The sequence below is a fragment of the Camarhynchus parvulus genome, chromosome Z (assembly GCF_901933205.1).
Source record: "Camarhynchus parvulus chromosome Z, STF_HiC, whole genome shotgun sequence".
NCBI classification, from domain to species: domain Eukaryota; kingdom Metazoa; phylum Chordata; class Aves; order Passeriformes; family Thraupidae; genus Camarhynchus; species Camarhynchus parvulus.
Window position 1 is genome coordinate 39,812,071 of NC_044601.1, and position 18,917 is coordinate 39,830,987.

The following is an 18,917-nucleotide window of genomic DNA, read 5'->3' on the forward strand; positions in this document are numbered from 1 at the left end:
TGCACTTTATAAGTTTTGACCCTGAAGCTGTTTGCCCACAACTTTATCATAACTAGACAGGCAAGATAACTTTTAAAGGACTAGGGCTTCTTAGTCAGTACATTTCTTCGTTGGCCTTCTAAAACACAAATGTTTTCAACATCTACATCTCTCTTTCCTCACCCATTTTACAGTTTACACTTGGGCACCACTACTGGAATATCCATAAAATCTTATAAAAGCAAACTTATACAAGGAGGAAACCACTAGTTCGTGTTATGTAGACCTAAAGCACAAAAAAGCTGTGTGATTTGTTCTTTGATATGAAGGAGGTCTGTAGCGATGCAGAGATATGAAGATATCTCTCCTGTGCTTTAACCAATTGTTAAATTTTAAAGTGTGTAAGATTTATTTCTTTATAAACCTCTTGCAGATATATACTGTGATGAGACCCCTGTGATCCTCAAGTTGCAGCTGACCTTCCTTTTTAGTTTTTTTCCTTTTTGAAGCAAATACATCAGAGAAAAAGCTTCTGTTCTAAACCTCTGCTTTATTTGAACAATTTCATGCTAAATAAAAACATAATGACTTGAAAATATAGCATATCCTTATGTGCTGCCTTGAAACAATCTGGACAGGGGCTGAAAAAGTCTCGTGTTACCTGTCTGCTCTGCCCTTGCCAGGCTTGTTCCCCCTCAGCTTGTGCAATGCAATTTGGCATCTTTTGGTGGTTTCCTGGTTGATAACTACCCAGTCTACTCTGTGTTCCTAGGAAATGCTTTTTTAATCTCATATCGTGCTGGCTTCAGAAATTCCCTACACTTCTATGAGCCACCTGAATGCTGTCTTTTCTAGAGCTGTTGTTTCTGTTCATGGTCAATTAGCTAGAGCAAGGGGATTTCTCTCCATCCCAAAAGGCCAGATAGTTCTTTGTGTTCATCCTGGGCAATTCAAACTTGTGCTTCCTGGACACCTTCCTTTTAGAAGAAGAAATGTACCATTGTAACCACACAGTAACGCTTGAGCAAACAAGCATGTCCATAACTTTGTTATACATACTAAGATATACATATTCCTGAGTATCAATGAATTGCCACCAAATCTAGATCAAGCATAAAAATTGAATTGATCTCTTTTTCCCTAATGGCATTAGGTCTGGTATATGTCTGTAGATGCTCAAAATCCTTTAGATGCCACTCTTCCTTTGATTACTGGGATCCTGTAGGCATTTATTTTCATTATTAATGCTGAGAGAATTAATCAAGTCCAATTGCTTCAATGCAAGGCAGTGTAATGCACTGCTTTCTAAACTCTTTCTTCCCTAATCCAACCTGTAAAATAACATTAGCATAAACAGTTTCTTAGTTAAAAACTGAAAAAGTTCCAATTGCTTAATATCCCCTAAAGGAACTATGAAAACACGTATAAAAATAGCTGCAGTTATTTTTGTTCTCTGAAATTAAGACCACAAAAATAATGACCAAAAATTAAGACCAAAAAATAACAAAAACTTTTTTGCAAAGTTTCTGAATAGCAGAAAACATTTTCAGATACAGGATATTTTGAGACTTCTGTAATGGCAAAGTTCTCCTGAAAGGTTTTAAAGTATTTTTTTCTACTATTCTTGGTGGATTACACTGAGGCTATTTTTGGCAAGCCTACTAATTACCATTGAAAGTTCCAGGTGAGAACACAGTTCTGTCATACCATGCTCTGTGCAGACATAGAATGACTAAGGGATAGATTTTGTCTTGGGCAGATATATGTTTAAGACATCCTTTTGAAGAGAAAAGTCTGAAACCATGGAAGAGCTCTACTCCCAAAACATAATTCTGTGTGTAAGAATTACTTTGACAATACTGGAGTAATGTCAGACTAATTCTCCTATAGATTACTCGTTTTTACAAAAGTGTAATTTCACTGATTTCAACATATACATACCTAATTTGCATCGTGCTAAGCAAGAAGAGACTCTGACTCACGGTTTATTTTACCTACTTGCCAGTTGAGTACAGAGTGTTCGTGTTGACAGGCACCTAAATAGTTACTAAAGGAGCACAGGGTGAATTATATAATAGTTTTTCTTAATGTATGCCAAATATCTCTGGATAGAAAAAGTGCCATTTAGCAAACATAAAGACAATTCTGGATTCAAGGCAAAGAATTTAATTTGATGTAGCAAATTAAAGTTTAACAGTGAATATTGTCTATGTCAAGAGGCAAGAAAGAATTGCAATTAAGAATTCACTCCATTATTAACCTCTAGCTATTTTTGGCATAATTTAAACAAATTATTAGGATTCTTAATTGGGAAGAAGAGAACTTGCACTAATTTCATTCTTTTCTTGTTACTGTGTGTGTCAGAGGAGAAATCAACTATCATATCAACCAATAAAAAAATATTGCTTCTGAGAGGATCTAAAAATTTAGATCAAAAAACTTAGAATAAATTACTTGTATTGATTAATACCTTTTCACTTAAACTATAAACACTTTGCATATGAGGAACTAAGACAAGAGATTTGATAACTTTTTCTTTATAGAAAAAGTAAGTGAAACAAATTGCTGTTAGCTATGACTGTAAAACAGATTTAAAATCAGTCTTTGGTTGGCTACTTTTCAGACAGACTTTGAACAAAATTCAAAAGATGACCATTTTTGAGAGTATGTTGATTTTGAAAAAAAAATCCCACAAGGACCAAGAGTATTGTAATTAAAAGAACTTCTGAAAAATAAAGAAGAAATTATCTGGTTTTGCAGTACATGAAGATGATTGTAAAAAGACTGGAATCTCACTGCAAAATCATGTGTTGTTACCATTTCTATGGCAATACCCTTGTCTTTTGATACCAATACTGATGACTATTTAATTTAATGTTAGATACATTTTATGAGCTTAAAATACAAGTTACTTAGTTCACAAAGTCCAGGTTTTGTCTTTTGAGCAGACTTTTTTTAGTTCTCCATAAAATGTTAATTTCTAAAACTCAGTTTCTCTTCTAGATGTGAATAGCGCTGAGTAGATGCTGATATGCATGATGATAAAATCTTCAAGTTGCTGTAATATCTACCCATAAAATTTGAGGATATGATAGATTTGTGTCTTGTTTGTGCAGCTAGTCAAGCAACTGTATGTTCTGGGCAAACCTTCCCAAGTTTAGTTTAGAAAGCCCCCTCATTCCATCCTTATGCTTAAAGAATTACAGAGCATCTTGCAAAGCAGAAATCTGACAGCTGTGAAGCACTGACATATTTTTAGGTGTGTGCTTGGAATCAACTTTTTGATGCCTCATTTATTGTAGTCCTTTTTTATTGTTTTTTTACACTTGCTGTGCAGTTTCTATATTTTCTACCTTGTTATACTTTCTTTCCATCTCATATTGTCAGCTCCTTTTTTTGATACTTTCTGTAGAAAGGCAAGCATGAAAATCAGTATCTCCCTCAAGGCCATTAAAGCCAATCATTAGCAGGATAACATTAAGTTACCATAGCATCTTTAAATTTGAATCATTAGAGTCCAGTGCTTGCTGTGTCCTCTCTTCTTTACCAGCTACATACGCTCTCCATGCCAGGCTTTATATTTGAGAGCACACTGCTTATTCTGTGGAACAATATTCACCCTGCAGCTGGGCTTTGCCTGGAGTTTGGGTGAACCAACTTGATCCTTACCCTATTTATAAAAATTATCAATGATGAATGGAGGAAAGGTCACACTACTTTTGGTCTTGGGGAGTGCTGAAACCAGACTGATTCATTGTACTAGGTGCAAAACAAACCAAATCAGAGCTACAATTTAATAGGAAAATAAAAAAAAAGGCAGAAAACACTGACTTAAATTGACAGAGTCGGGATACAATCTGACACCCTGTCAGTCAGAGTGGTGGTAGCAGTCTGATTAAATGGTGGACATTGTTCTTTTGAAGCAGTGATCCTGTAGAAGGGTCTGGTCTTTCTCTAAAGATCCAGTGATGGTTATGTACTCTTGTCTTCTGGGAAAACAGTAAGTAGGGCTGCCCATGGTTTCTAAACCTCATACTCTATCCAGGTAGGAATTCTTGTTTCCTCCCTCTGGGTGGAGCATCTCACAATGGGATGATGTGATTTTTGAGTCATGCAATGAGGCTTGATGGCCCATTAGCAGAGATAGCACCTGGAGGGAGTTATCAGGGATGGGTCATAGAGGAGATAAAGAACACTGCCCTACCTGACCTCAAGAAGCTTATGAAGATGGTACTAAAATACATACTTTTGGTTACATCTTCCATTGTAACCTAAGATACTCATCAATCCCAAGGTTAAACATTATCAGGAAGAACAATATTTCAGAAACAAACAACCTTGAGGTGTGGCAGATCTGATAAGGGAACCAAGAAATTATGGTACTGATCACTTATCCAAAGCTTCTGAGCTGACACAGCCAGCCTAGAAACATGAATGACAGATCATCACTTTATTCCAGAAAAGCCCTGCCCCAGTTTTCAGTGGCAGGGACTACTAACACACCCCTTCTCAGAGTGTGTGTGGAGCTTCCTCCCTAGAGTGATAATGTCTCCAAACATTTCTTTTTGAGGAGGAGCAAAAGAGATGTGCCAATAGTAATTGGTATAGGTGAGTAGCATCAATTTCTACATAATAATTTTTTTGCTAGACTTAATATCATTGCTTCAACATTTTTCAATAATAGTGCACTATACTAGTAGTTATAGCTACATATACTATGCAGTAAATACCGCTGAGTAAAGTATTTCTGTCTAATTGTTATCATTATCATAAATTTTAATAATTATTTAATTTTATATTAATTATTAATATAAATATATTTGGAGTGCAATCTTTGATCCTGGACAAAGTTGTATAAAGTCTCTATTACAGTTGTATAAGCCTTTAGACATAAACTGTTGACCATATCTGGGATTAGGACTGGATCCAGCCACTCTGGGTTCCTCATTGAGAGAGACTTTTGATGTCATGTCGCCTTTTCTGAAACCCTTGACTCAACAAGAGAGTCTGCCCAATAAAACTTGCCAAAGCTTCTGTTTCATTTGCAACAGCTCCCCTCACACTCCTCACAAAAAAGTATTTTAAAGCTGAAGCCACAGAAGTTACTGTCTGTAGTAATAATCAAATCAGCAAACAAATTTTTCTGCAAGAATATGATCATTTTTATCAACATAGTCATGAACAATCTCAGAAAAAAGCAAACACAATTATAATATTTAGGTGTTGAATTCTAGTCACCAAAGTCGTAAATCTAAGAGACCTAAGGGACTTGGAGGAGGAGTTTTTAAAAGCACTTTCTTAAATTAAAAGACTTTTGATAACACATACTGTTGTATTCCAACATCATCTCTTCTTTGTGAGACAGAAAACACCATATATCCCATCTCCTTGCATTAGGTGCAGCATTTAAATGCAGTAAAAATTTTTCTTTCACTCCTGTGTACAGAAGACATTGAAAAAATTGTGACACAGCTTAAAATATTATTTTTGAAGTCCTGCTAAATACTTTGGTTATGCTTTGTGTACATAATTTAGGATACAGTAAAAACTAATGATATTTTAAGCAAGATTTTTACAACCTGATACTGAATTCTTCTTGTAGGTATTCTTAAAAGAAAAATATTAATAATTCTGAGTCAGGGACTTGTAAGTAAAGTTAACTTATTCTAGTGATGGTAAGCTACAAAAAGAACTCTAGCTTAGGACTGTCATGTCTAAATGTTTAATGGCCAAAGATCTGGGACATGGGAAAAAAAAAAGGTGAATTCTATTTTTCATTTTCTAATCAGCACAGAGATGAATCTTCTATTTAATGAGCAATATCTGTTAGAAACTGCTCAGATATTGTGGTGCAAAAAGTGCTACAGCTGTGTAAGCAATGGGGATATTCAGCTTGATTTTCTTTAGGCACTTTGTCAAAAGAGATAAAAGAAATAGAATGGAAGATTGTTTTAAGGAAAGTAATTAGAATGAGCAGGTGAGGTGCCCTACAGTACTGTGAGGAAGTAATTTGAAGATAGGTGTTGAGATATGAGCAGGTGAAATATTTGAAGAGTCTTAAAAAGTAGCGTCAAGTTAGGTCAAATGTAAAAGAAAATTGGAGTATAAAGGATAGCCTTTTGGTCTCAAGATTAAAAGTTTCATTTGATGTACTTAATAAGAAGCACCAGAGGAATAAAGCAAAATAAGGTGGGCGAAGAAACCATTACTCAGAGCCCTCAGTAAAAGAGTTTTAGGAAAACTTCTGAGGCAGAGAAGAAGAACCAAATATTCCAGTTGGAGTGATGCAATTCATATGATACCAAAAGTTCAAATATATTTTAGAGTATGCAATGTAAGGAAAAGAGATCTATTAGCATCCTTGGAGGAGTGTGAGAAAGAAAGATCAGAGAATGATGTGCACAGATCATCTACCAGTAACTTGGCAGCATTTTATGCTATTAAGCAAAATTGTATAGAATGAAAAATAGTTTGAGAAAACAAGATCAGCTGTAATACAACTCTCCATCCACTTACAGCTGCATGTCAGAAAATAAAAAGAGAATTTAAAGAACTGTGAGACTTAAACCACAGTGTGAGAGATTTGAAAGCTTTCAATGTAATAATGGGTCTTTCTTGTTTCCAAAAGTAGTCATCCTCCAGAAAAAAAAATCATATATAATAGTGATTGTTTTTCTTTTCCTTGATTCAGTATGATTTTTCTCTTTCTGTATTGGTGCAATCCTTTAAGGCCTAGATCATTGTGCAACAGGTAGTCATGAGGTTGAGGATTTAGCCCCTCTTTTAATATTTTTTAATGTTTTTCTCTTTGTCTGTGTTATTGGGTCATGGGTATAATGGGAACATTTTGCAGATAGACTTTTAAAATCTCTGGCTTCCTTTTTCAGGTAATTCAGTTAATTATATTTAAATAATTAGTTTTCAATTTACAGGTTCAGGTCTGTAGTTTAGCATCCCTTGCTTTAAATGATGTTTATCAATAAAATAAGGATTTTCAACAGTATTTGATAAACAGATTTGTCATTTCATAGTTCAAGAGAAGACAAAAGAACTACCCCATTAATATGTTTTTCATACTGTTGTGTCTTTTCCTATTACAGTCACAAAAAGAACAATTGACCTTATACTGGACATTGCTGTGACAGTAACACCTAGATATATCACAGCTATGCAGCCATATACTCCTTTAACAGGCAAAAAATTAATTTATTGTCTGTTTACATCAGTAAGTTGTTAAATTATTACTGAAAATAAAGTGTGAAATCATGGCACAACTGAAGTGCTTCAGGTTCTTTGCAGACCAAGACTGAGGTTCAGACTTTGTTTAGCTTCAGTTTATATATGGATGAAGAGGCAGCTAAAACTTTTTAATACAGAGACAGGAATGATATTTTCATTTTTGAATCACGCAGCCTGGGCTTAAAATATATAGACTAGAAACTGATGCCTATCTGCTAAATGTGTGTTCTTGTGTGTGTTCCTATTAAGATCCTGAAAGAAAAATCCAGTGGAATGGGAATTTTAATGAGAAAGTGATACAAAAGATAATAATTGAGTGCTTCTGTGTATCTCACATACTTTCAACAAGTGCCATAAGCAAAAGAGGAATATTCTTGCTCTGAAATTTGGTCTCTGCTTCTATTCTACTGTAGCAATCCCTTGTCTGATGTTCCCAAGAGGGGATGTGAAATACATTAGATGTTTTATTTCTTCAGGTTTCTGACTGGCTGAAGGGAAAGTTGCAGAATATTATATGAACTATAGCCTGACCTAGGTAGTTTTAGCATTTATTAACTCTTCTCCCTAAACTCATTCAGACACATTGCATTCTCAGTAAGTGATGCTCTCTTAAAAGGCAGATGTCTGGCCAAAAGCAGCAATCCCTTCAGGTTCTATAGCCCACTAAACCTACTCATGTTCTTTGACAAGTGTTTCCTTTTTCCCTGAAGTAACAGAAAGAAAATCACTTTTGCTCTTCTTGGCTTTCCTGAGAAAGAGCAGCATCTTGGCTCTGTTCAGGTTGTCACACTGTATAATCCTTGTTTAAAGCAGGGCAGCTACTGAATATCATGGTATAAATGGCATAAGATTCATGCTCCAGACACATCTGTGTCTGTCAGTTTACATCAAGTCATAAAGAAGAGAGCAGGGCTGTTAAATTTCTTCTGGCAAGTTACAAATGGTTTGACCTCTGTGAAGTTTAAATCATTCATTCACAAATAAAGTTATTTTTCTGACACTGTTTTTTCTTTTTTTTTTCCTATATATTTCTTGCCATAAAATAATTTGTGCTCCTTGTGGGTGGTAATGATGAGTGGCTTCTTGCTCTATTCTGCAAGGGAGAGACTACACATCATGGATTTAGCCATGTTCAATTATAGAAACTTTATCTTCAATACTCAATCTACCTACTGTAAAAATGCCATTATTATAAGGGTCTGTTTTTGGCTTTCTAAGCTGAGACAACTTGCTGACAGATATTTGTGGGTACCTGACAAACACAGCTTAAATATGAATCTAGTAAAGGAGAAAAAAGGACAAAAAATATGGAGCATGGCAGCTTTATCTAAGACAGCATGAATATATTGATCTTTAGTTTCCAGTTTATTTAGTGAATCTCTGAGAATAATTTTTGTACCATCAAAGTGACCAAGTCTTATTGCTTTTCAGTCTACACAGGGTTGTGAAACTATTGTGGTCTTCTTTTTCCCTGCAGAAAAGGGACACCATGCAGGAAACAACCTGAGGTCCTCATCAATAGCAAGCTGAGCCAAGGCTAGCAATGCACTATATGGCAATGAAGACAAATAGCATCCTGAGCTTCATTAGGAAAAGTGTTGACAGCAGGCTAAGGCAGATGATCCTGTCCTCTCCATTCAGCCCTGATGAGACACATCTGTGTGGCTTTTAAGGGCTTGAAGCATGATGCAAGGATGAGAGAGTTGGAAGTGCTCAGGTTAGAGAAGACTCAGGCGCTTATCTATGTGTATAAATATTTTATAGGAGGGAACGAAGAAGGACCCACTTCTCACAGGTAATGGACACAAACTGAAATAGAGGGTACTCTAGCTAAACAGAAAAGCCCACTTTTTTTCTTTTTTGTCTTTTCTTTCCCTGATGGGCAAGTACTGGAACAGATGGTCCAGAGGGGCTGAGAAGTCTTTAGTCTACGATAAACGGGATCTGACACATCCAGAGAGTAATGCAACCTCAATGACCAGAGTGTTGGACTGATGATTTCCAGAGGTCCCTTCCAGCCTCAGCAACAGTGGCTGGGTAGGTTGTTCCTGTCTATTTGCTGGGTACCCACGAACTCTGTCATTCCACCTCCTCAACAGGAGAGGGGAAGAAAATACAATGAAAAATTTGTGGGTCAATATAAGACAGAGAGAAAATTCAGCAATAACTGTCATAAATGAAACAGACATGGCTTGAGGTAGTTAATTTTCTTCAAAAGATATATGGTAGAATAATGAGAAGGAAGAGCACTCTAAAAATGTCTGTTCCACTCATTCTTTCTAACTTCTCCACCCCAAGTGGTGCAGGACGAATGTGGGTTATAGTCCGCTTATAGCACTTCATCTCTACTTCTCTTCCTCTGTTCCATTGTGGGGTTCCACCTATGGGAAACAGGCATTCATGAACTTCTCCAATATGTTCTTCTCACAGTCTCCAGTTCCTCAAGAGCTGCTCCAACATAGGTCATGGGACTGCTCTAATGACCTTATGGGACCACAGATCCTGCCAGAAAACCTATTCCTACACGGCCTCCTGTCCACGGGATGCACATTCTGCCAAGGTCATGCTCCAGCTTGAGTTCTCCATGAGCTGCAGGTTCCTTCGAGTCATTCACACCTGTTCTACCATAGAATCCTCCAAGGACTGCAGGTGGATTTCTACTCTACCATGGATCTCCATGAGCTGCAGGGGCACAGATGCCTCAACAAAGTTTTCCCCAGGATCTACACCACATGCCCCTCCTTCTGCACTGACCTTGGTGTCTGCAGAGCTGTTTCTCTCACCTATATTCACTGCTCTCTCTCACAGCTGCTGTGGCTGCGGTTTTCTCCATGTTGAGTATGTTATCACAAACTGCCAACGCTACAGATCAGCACACCTTTGGCCAGCCACAGGCTGATCCTGGAGTCAGTCAACTCTGACACGGGAGCAGCCTCTGGCGTCTTCTCACAACGTCATCCTTGCAGCCCTATGCACATCCCTGCTACCATACCCCTGCCACATACACAAAGTACAATCTAATTCTAAGATTCTGTAAGTACTTGAAAAATATCAAGGTTCAGCATATGTGTATGTCCTTATCTATTTTAAAAGCAAAACCAAACCCCACAAAAGATGCACATACTGTGCATTTTTGAAAGGTAAATCAAACACTTGTGGAGTTCTTTAAATTAAAAGCCATTATTGCATGTTTTAAAATGATTTAATAAATATCCTTACTGATAGAGAATGGGATGCTGTATAAATTAACCACTTAACAATGAGCTTAATTCAGAAGTTAGTTTCAGACCTTAACCTGCATGGGTGTTTGCGTCAACCTCTGTAATAACCTTTTTCAGAAATGGTAGGTTTGAATTCTAAGGTTTGTTCCTTAGAGCTCAACCATCCTGATACCCTGATTCAAACCTCCCAGACCACTGGCTATTTGACTTGAGGTTTGCTGGTGAATGGACACTACATGTTTGGGGAAGATACAATGTGCCAGCACCAGGCACACTTGCCTGTAGTGCTGCTGCAGCTGCTGGCACTGAACCCCTCACTCACCTCAAAGAATCAAAATCACAGAGTAGTTAGGGTTGGAAGGACCCTGGAGCTCATGTACTCCAACCCACCTGCCTACTCATGACAGTCTTCTCATAGCTGACATTCAGGCAACATATAGTAGCGTTCCCAACATGCTCCAGTAGCAGACCCCAGGCTAGGTGTGCCTACAACACCTGGGTGCCTCTGATTCTAGTCTGCCTCTAGTAGTTGGCACCAGATTTCCCTCACACACACTAGTCTTGTGGTCAGTTACTCCACACATTGCTATAGAATAGAGAGTAAGGGTACACTGAGTGATAGTTAAGAAAATATTCAGTGAGAATAAAGAAAAACTTTCATGTGAAGATATAAAAATAAAGGACAGACTGTGCTGATCAGTTGCGGGGTTCAGCCAGACAAGTATATGAATGAAACCTATATTACAGTAGACCCACTTGGACACATTTCCTTCTACCCTCTGATTTGTTCCTACCTGCTTCTCCTACCCCTCATCCATTTGCTTGAGTTGACCTTCAGATCCCCCCTTCAACATCCTGGTCCTAAGATTTAGTCTTCATCAGTAGCAAAGTCCCAATTTTCCTGCAGTTTCTTGGTAGCGTATCAGTAAATGCAACTGACCAGGTTTATTTCTCATTAATGTCGCATTGTTGTTAATGCTAATTGCTCAGCTTTTGTCTCAGGATCTTGTATCTCTCTGTGTTCTTATGATGCAGATTTAAATAGGGGCTAAGTCATATGGTCGGATTGAAAAAAATTAAAATCATCACACTTCACATATCCATACCAAGTAGTGTGACTGCCCAGGTTTGTTCTCATCACTGCCTCCCTTATGATTTTTTGGTCAGGTTTCTGTCTGTATGTTCTTGATCAGGACCTCCTTTTCACCTTACTTCTCTTTGCACTGAGAAAGGCCCTGACCAGATACATCAAGGAACAACACATTCTTTCTACATACTCTTCAATTATCCATTTTCTTCTTTTAGGAAGCTGACTTCCTGCTTTAAGAAAACAGAATAGTTTAGAGGTATGGTCCCTGGTAAGGTTTCACTAGGTACCCATTCCTGACTCATAATGCCATGTAAAGTGGTTCAGGAGTAGCAGTTCCAAAGACCAGAAAAAGCAGTCACTTTGGCATACTCTTGGAGCCTGATGAAAATATGGCTACCAGACAACATAGCAAATACAAGTATTTTGTATTGGGATGTGTTCATGGCAATATTACAGGCCTCGAAGAGACGAAACCTGTGTGATCATAAGTCTTAGCAAGATGTAGATCTGGATCAGCATTCTAATGCCTTTGTGTTCTTATATACACCTGTAATTAGGTAATCCTGAGAGGTGGTCTCTTCAGTCACAACATGGCAAGCCGCAGATGTGTTTAGGATATTCATGGAGATCAAGAAACACAAACTGAATTTTTACCCATTGCAATTAGTGAAATAATTATCCTTTCTGTACACAGCACCATTTCCTTAGATCTTGGTCATCTCTCCTGAGCAGCAGGTGTCTTGGTGGAACATATTAGCACGAAAAATGTTATAGAGCATTCTGTCATACAGATTTTTTGATTTTTTACTAGTACAGTGAAGGACTTTGACAAGAAAATCTGTCAACCAGTCTCTGTTGCTAATGGAGTCCAGAAACTGTTGACATACATAAGTGGTCTCTTATAACAGTTTTCTACACAAGAAGATTTAACTTTAGTACTCTGGTATTTAATCAGGACAGTTCCCAGACTGTATAATGACATATTGTCCAAGACAATTGGTTTCACTAAAAGAGAAGGGCCTGAATTGATATTGAAGGTAAAAATACCCTTAAGTCTTTAATGTTTTCTTTAACACTGTTTTCCACCACACAATATTCCCTTGTGTAAACACTTGCAAAAGTACTGACTTATTAGCCATGTGAGGTCTATAACAGTTATCATGTCTTGAATGGCAGTTAAAGCACTCAGGTGCTGTCAGAGCTCGCCATTCTCCAGATGTCCACATCTGTAATTTGTCCAGGACAAGTACCAATATGAGTGGTATAGTGCTGAAGCCAATACCTGTCTTCACAGCTCACATTTTCCTGTGTCCTAGGTAAATTAGTCTTCACAGGTCTTTCTCCTTTTCTTATCTGTAGGCTTAGCTTGGGTTATTTGCAATTTTACCCACACTGACTTTACAGTACTTTCATTTGTTGTGTTGTGTGTTGTGTTTTTGTTATTGTTCATTTGTTTAGGCTTATTTGGTTTTTTACAGAATTGAAGACTGATTTTATAAAATCTTCTGTACAGACATCTTCCTGCACTGCAGCTGTTCATGTACAGTCCCAGTAGCGTTCATGGAAGTCTGCTCTGGTCTCAGTGGTGTGTTATCAGTTATTGACATTCAAGACAAACTAGTCATGCCTGGAAACTGCTCTGGGCTGTCTGTGACATCTCTTTCAGTGACATACTTGAAATGGATTGAATCTAATGAATAGAGTGTTGCAATGGAGAGATAGAGACTCTTCACGAAGGCAAAAATATGAATATAAGGAAGGGAAGATGCACTTTATATGAGATCAGCTGAAAGGAACAGAGCTCTGTCTGGGAATGGGTGAATAGACAAATCAGAATTTATGGTTTAGGAGTAAAGGCGTCATTATAGTGTGTGTGTCTCCTGTAGGACATATGAGCTAGAAGAACAGGCAGATGAGACTCTCTGCAGACATGTAGGAACAGCTTCATGTCTGCAATCCCTGGTACTCATGGGGGACATTAAATACCCCAGTATCTAGTGGTGGGACAATGCAGTAGGACACAGGTAACCCAGAAGTACATTCAGGATAATCTTTTTTGAGTGACACAAGGAGAAGTGGTCTGTTGGTCCTCATAATCCTCATTAATGATTATGCCCGTGAGATGGTGGAACTTAGGATTCTTGGGGCAGTGAGGAAGGTGAAAAGCAAGCTTACACCCCAGAAGCTTCAGAAAAGTGTTATGACATAAGGCCCTGGAGGGAAGAGTGGCCTCAGAATGCTGGTTGATATTCAAGGTTCAGCTTCTTCAAGCTCAAGACACTCCCATCCCAATGAACATGATGTTAGGCAAAAGTACTGGGAGGATATTACGGGGGAACAAAGAGCTCCTAAACAAACTCAGACAAAAAAGGAAGAATACAAGGGATAAAAGCAAGGTTGGGTGACCTAGGAGGAATGCGGGAACATTTTTCAAGCAACCAGGGATAAAGTTAGGGAAACTAATGCCTAAATGAAACTGTATCTGGCCACATATGTCAAAGACAAGAAGAATGGCTTCCACAAGTACACAGACAATAAAAGAAAGATGGAAAAATGTGGACCTGTTGCTTAGTGATAAAGGGGGCCTGGATACACAAGACATGGGAAATTCTGAGGTACTGAACATCTTGTGTCAATCTTTACTAGAAAGACTCAGTGACTGGAGGAAAGCCTAGAGCAAAGATGCACCCTTGGTGGATCAGGTTCAGGTCAGGTAATATTTAAGCAAAATGGACATACATAAATACATGGGCCACGATGGGATGCATCAGCCTGTGAGTGCTGAGGGAGTTGCTTGGAATTCAGAGGCCACACTTGATACTCTTTAATCAGTCGTGGCAATCATGGCATTGAGATAAGTGCCCAAAGACTGAAGGAAAGCAAATGTCTCTGCTATCTTGAAGAAGAGCAAGAAGGAGGACCTAGGGAGCAAAATACCAACCTACTTTAGCTCACTTTCTGGGAAGGGGATATGAGAAAAATTAGACATGAGAAAAATTTCTAGGCAGGTGAATAACAAGATGACGACCAAGAGTACTCAGCATGGATTGGAAGGGAAGTCACACTGGACCAGCCTAATAAAGAGCTATAATGAAAGGCCTGGTCTGGTAGACAGGGTGAAGGAGCAGGGGATATTGTACACCTGGGCTTCAGTAAGGCCTTTGACACTGTCTCCTGTAAGATCCTCACAGACAAACTGTTAATGTGTGGGGTGTGGGCTGGATAACCATAAAATGAAATGAGATGAAAACTTGCTATGGCTGACCCTGGAGAGTTCTGACCAGTATAAGAAAGTCTAGTTGCAGGCCAGTGGTATATATCAGATGTCAATACTATGTCTAACATTATTTCAAAACCTCACTAATGATCTATATGATGGGGCAGACGGTACCCTCAGTAAGTTTGTTGGTGATGCAAAACTGGAAGGAGTGGCTGATAGGGTCATGCTGACATCCAGAAGAACTTCAACAAGCTGAAGGTATGTGCTTTCTGGAACCTCATGATGATTTACAAGAGGAATTGCAAAGTTCTGAACCTGAGGATGGAGTCTTGCACATCAGAGGGCCTTCTGTGGCCCAGTGATCTGGAAAGAAGCTTGGCAGAAAGGGCCATCAGGGACCTGGTGGACATGAATCACTAATGTGGCTTTGTCAGAAAGAAGGTTAGTGATGGCTTGAGAAACATAATTTTCCCCTTTCCAGGGAAAGTATTGACAGTGGGTTAAGGGAGGGGATCCCCTTTATTCACCGTTGTTTAGTTCTCATCAGCAGAACTGATGAGTTCTGCTCTTCCCAGAACAAAAAAATATTGATCTTCTGGAGAGTGGCCAGTGAGGGCCAGGAAAGTGATGGACTTGAGCAATTCAAAGGAAGGCTGAGTGAGTTATAGCCTAGCCTGGAGAAAAGAAGCCTTAGGAGGGACCTTGTTATTCTATATAAATACCTGAGGTGTGAATGCAAAGCCAGACTGCTTTAAGAGGTGTCCACTGACAGGATGAGAAGCAGTTGTCACAAACCAAAACACAGGGAGCTCCTCCTGAAACTGAGGAATTGCTTTCAGAGTGAGGGTTAAGCGAGCACTGAGCACAGGATGCCCAGAGAAGTTGTGATCCCTTATCTCAGAGATAACCAAAAACCATGGGCCTGAGCAACTGGCTCTAGGTGGCCCTGCTTGAATAGAGATATTAGACCAGATGACATTCAGAAGTTACTTCCAATCTCAACCATTCCATGATTATGCCAGTAATTCCACATGGTGTCTCATTGCGATTACTGGGAGATGTAATCAGCATTCAGTTCATGCATGTGAGACTTGTCTCCTAAAGCATGCTTCTTGATACATAGTGGTATCATTCATTTTATTTTGTTATTGTTTGCTGGCTCCATATAGCCATACTCTGCATATGTCTTCCCCTTTTCTGTTTATGAATAGTCTGCCCACACATAGGCTGTCGGTGAGCTCATGAACTTGGCAAAAGAACTGGTCTTTACTGGGGTGTGTGATGAGAAATCACTTTTTGATTCATAGACTTGTTGAGGCTGGAAATGACCTCTAAGATAATGAAGTCTAACTGTAAACCCAGCATTGCCATGTTCACTGCTAAACCATATTCCAAACTGTCACAACTACATTTTTACACAAGTCTATGGATGGTGATGGCAATGCCTTGTCACCCTTACAGTGATTAATGTTTTACTGACAAACAACCTTCCATGTGAAACCTGAATCCATTTTCTTTTCACCTCTTGCTTGTTACCTGGCAGAAGAGTATAAAGGACTCATCTTAGACATAGAAACATAGGGTTGGAAGGTACCTTAAAGATTGTTCTCACCCAACCCCTCTGCTGTGGGCAGTTTGGCCTACTAGGCCAGGTTATTCAAAGGCTTGTCCAGCCTGGCCTTCAACACTGCTGTGCTTGGGGTACCCACAACCTCCCTTGGTAACATGTTTCCATGTCTATCCACATTCACAGTAAAAACTTTTTTTCACTATCTAGACTAAATTTCTCCTCTTTCAGTTTGTACTCATTACTCCATGTCCTATCAGTAGAGTTCCTGCTGAAGAGTCCCTTTCCAAGTTCCCTGCAGGCCCCTTTCAAATACTGTAAGGTAGCTATGAGGTCTTCATGCACCTTCTCTTCTCCAGGCGGAGTAGACTCAACTTCCTCAGCCTGTCTTTACAGGGGAGGTGCTCCAGGCTCTTTATCAACTCCATGGCTCTCCTCTAACTTGCTCCAACAGGTCCATGTCCTCCATATGTTGGGGCCACCAGAAGTGTGCACAGTCAGTGGGGTTTTACAGCAACACTTCTTGTTGCTTTTAGCCTTCCTCAGTTTGCATAGTCCTTGTAATTAATTCTCAGCCCTCAAATCTGTAGGCTGGTGTCCTCTGGCCTCTCTTGCCATAAAAAAGTTCTGTGCCAAATTTTTTCACAATGAAGCTGGATTTCAAAGTCATTGTGTTTTCCTAGAGATTAAAGGACTGAAATTTTCCAGATTTATCCTTCTCTAGAAACCATGAGGAAAAATGTTAATCCGAATGACAGGTGGCAGCATTTCATAACATTACTTAATTCATAAGGCTAAAGGTCAGCATGTTATTCTCAGTCTGTAGACCCGTCAAATACCAGAGTAATCTCAACTGATACTCAACTGATTTGGTTTTCAAAATTGTTGCTTATCCAGAGTGCTAGTTTTCTATTTGATCTAATCCTCAAGATTTCAGAAAGAGGTTATCCTGGAGAGGTAAGTAGAAAATGTAATCAGGTACAAGAGGTCTTTGTATCATCTTTTACACAGTGACTAATTATATTTCGGTGTCCTACTAAATTTTCACAGTAAAATCATGACATTTTTTATTGTTTTAAAAACCAGTAATTAATAAGCCTCTTTTCAACTGTGTGACTTACTCATCTTTCAGCAAATCACCCACCTGAAGTAAAACTTTCCTGGAGAAGCTTACATGCAAAAATGAGAGAAAGGAAATAAGAGAGTGTATGTATTCTCTATTCTCCAGTTTCTGCTGTGCCAGAAGACTTCCACTGGAAAATGCATATATTGCATGGTTTCCCGTGGTAGAACATCCTCCACAACAAACTTATATTTGAAACAGCAAGCTATAGACGTGTGAGGAGAGGGGTAGCTGAAGAGATATTAAAGCTAATCATACGGTATTCCATAGTAGATCAATGGAACATATGGTAACTTTGTACATTTTGCATGCTGTGAGTGCCTGAAGCCACATCAAAACATCCACCTTATGCTGGAGATTTATTTCTGTCTCCCCCTGCTATTTTACCTTCTTGGAAAACTGTCATCTCGGTGTCTAGAATCCACATCTTGGGAAATGGGATACTAGCTCTTTGGAGGTTATTAGGCTTCTTTCTTATGGTTACATGTAATTTCACCAAAATAATAGACAAACTGTGCTGGCCCTGGCACCAAACCGACTCTGTTATATTTGGACAGCATAAAGTCAAGAATACTTACAGAGTATTTGCAGAATATGACCAGTCTGTGACTGGGGACCACAATTCACCAAGAGTGAACTCAGAAATTAGAGAATTGTGATTACTCGTAATTACAGGTGCTAGTGTTTTAGTCACTAGCAGTGTGCTGGCAAGATGGGCTTGGTATCTTAAATTATTGGTGATTAAAAGGAGGGCATTGAAAGAGGCTGACTTTCCACATGGAATAAATAAGCACTCTTAAAATCAGAAAGGTATTCTCAAAGCTAAAATCTTGCATCCTTTTCATTCCACGTATCTGGTTTAAAGCAAGGATACATCAGTTATCTTTGAAAATCATTAGGTATTTTCTTTATTGAAATGTCCGTGATTGTCAGTGCTCTTCAGAGAGGCTACAGTATTCATGAATGCATTTCCATTCATTTAACTGAGTTTTAGTATATTTCTATGTGCTAGAAGATTTGCAAAGGGTATAGAGGGACTGATTCTTTGCTGAGATCAGTATGAGGGTCAAATACAAGATCTGAAGAGTTGTGAATTTCCTTGCTGTTTTCTGTAGTTCATGTTTAGAACAAAGAGATACTTATCAGTGCAATTGAAAATTACATATGTTTTAGAAAGCTGCCTGTTGTCACTAGACACTGATAAATACATTTTTGGCATGATTTGAGGCACTAATACCCTAAATCAAATTGACGTTAATTTCTGAGCATTTCAAAGGCAGAATGGAATGAATTTTCTTTGATATCCATTTTTGATATCGAGGTGGTAAATTTTAACATTAATTGTCCTAATATTACCTTTGCCAACCCCTTCTAAGTTGAAACTTCATGTTAAACCAAAAATGAATGAAAATATTTCAAATACATGCTCATCTTAAATTGCATTTTATCAAAACACCACTTGCCCTCTTGAACCGAAA